Source organism: Plectropomus leopardus, unplaced genomic scaffold (assembly GCF_008729295.1).
Source record: "Plectropomus leopardus isolate mb unplaced genomic scaffold, YSFRI_Pleo_2.0 unplaced_scaffold17553, whole genome shotgun sequence".
Classification (NCBI taxonomy): Eukaryota; Metazoa; Chordata; class Actinopteri; order Perciformes; family Serranidae; genus Plectropomus; species Plectropomus leopardus.
The window spans coordinates 216-2,265 of record NW_024618891.1 but is presented as its reverse complement, the minus strand read 5'-3'; the positions used below and the strand labels follow the sequence as shown (position 1 = coordinate 2,265).

Here is a 2,050-nt window from a genome sequence, read left to right as displayed (position 1 = left end):
TTTTTTTTTCCAGAATAATTTATTAGGATTTTATGACAATAGATTACACACTTACAGACAAAACAAAATTAATTTCAACAATATAGCACTATCTTGTCTTATGTTAAAAACAAGAAAAACTATTAGGATATTGAGCTATCAAACAATTATAATATGATGCATATTACACAAACTCTGGCATTCTAGATTTCTTCTCGTTTATTTATTTATTTATTTATTCTGTCCACGTATCTGTGTGGATCTCTGTAAATGAATTTATGCAAATTAAAGAAAGTGGATTTGTTTTTAAAGTGGTGACATTCAACAAACACATCTCTGACTGGATGCGCGTGTCTATATGTGTATTTCTGCAGCCACATGCGTTTTTAAAATATGTTTTGAAAGCTTTATTACGAGGAGATAGAGGACAATTATTTATTTGTCACGCACCTTGATCTGCTTGCAGGACATTTTGAGATTATTTTTGAAGAGAGGCAGCATTTGTCTCACTGATACTGAAAAAAGCTCATATCTAACAGGATAGTTTGCAAGCCACAATTTTTAACTTTGACATAAATCTGTCCGGAATTCATAACTAAAGCGTCATAACAAATAGCCTGTGTTTATATACGTTTCTATGAGGCACGGTGTACAGAGGCTAATGGCAGTAGTTTGGGTTTTTTGAAGTGGGCGCCCTCTCGTGGCTACAGGGACATAAAATAACTGATTCAGTCCCTGTCTTCAGACTGCGGCACAGTTTCACTCACAAATGAAACTGACACATTTTCATTAGTCCGAAATAATTAGCTCCGCATTTTATTATCAAGGCGTCACTTACAAACCACAAATGTACACGACCGCTGCGTTACCAACTTGATCACAACTCCGACTTTCAGTATTAATTTTCACAATCACAGGAAAGCCCCGCGATGAGCAGGGCATCAAAAAATTAGTTGAAACTCTTATTGTTCCTCTCCACGGAAATCTTTAGTAAAAGGCGAAAGATTTATACGATCTGAAGAGAAACAAGAGTGTACTGACTCTAAATTTTGGAAGTGGCCGAAGTGGTTCGGCGCCATACGATTCTCAGTTAGGGTTCACGTTAAATTGAAATATAATCGAAATGTTTGGGAACAGTGTATTCAATTCACAAATATAATCCATATACGATGATGGTCTCCAAAAATCGTAAATGCTGATGTGAAACAAATATGATAGTTTAGTCTATAGCTATCGCACGCGCGCGGTGCATTATGGGAATATGGCAGCCCTGGTAGCGCTTGTTTTTTATGTGTAACTTCTGAAATAAAACGGATAAAAACGTTTAATTTTCTTTACGCCAAAATATGATGTGACATGTGTTAAAATGTGTAAATTGTTAGCGAAATATTTTTGAATAGTGTTACTGTTTCGCTTACAAGCGTCCTCTAAAAAATAAAACAGAGAGTACACAAAGGTTAAATGTCTGTCAAGAGAGTTATCGACTGTTCGGCTACAGTTCGGTGCATACACTATGACAGGTTCTAACAAATGAATATCTTTACCACAACACCTTAGCAAACTCTATTTGCGCTTGAGAAAAAAAGTAGCATTTGTAACCAAAGAAACACAGCCATAAAGACAGCTGCATCATCTGAACACAGTTTCTAAACCCCTTGAAAGCTGGATATCAATCGTCTTATAGTGCGTTTTGATGCCTCTCACAAGCTATTTGACCCTTTGCAACCAATTTGGTTTCATTTCTTTCAAAAACACGAATAAAAAAAGAAATGACCAACTGGGAAATAACTGTCCATTAAACTGCTAGAAATAAGTAAAAGTTGTAAAGCAATAAAGTTATTTAAGAACTAGTTTAAAAAAAAAAAAAAAAATGGGGTGATTATTAGAATACTATCCCAAAGAATAGAGGAACAGATTCCTGAAAATAATTTTTATTATAACAATTTTATATTTATTATTATGTTTCAGCACTTTTTTTAGATTACATTTATCGTTTGTTTTAGAGTTTTGCGTTTTGTTTTGTTTTTTTTGTGTTTTTTTTTGTCTTACTTGCAGGTGAGTTTTGTTGCTA

The 2,050-nt window shown here is 34.1% G+C and overlaps 1 non-coding gene across 1 annotated transcript; it reads right to left on the bottom strand.

The window, feature by feature from the left end:
- Positions 1–899: 899 nt before the first annotated feature.
- Positions 900–1,014, bottom strand: LOC121964868. The gene has a single exon (XR_006107420.1). It is a non-coding gene; the product is annotated as a U5 spliceosomal RNA (small nuclear RNA).
- Between the last annotated feature and the right edge of the window lie 1,036 nt (positions 1,015–2,050).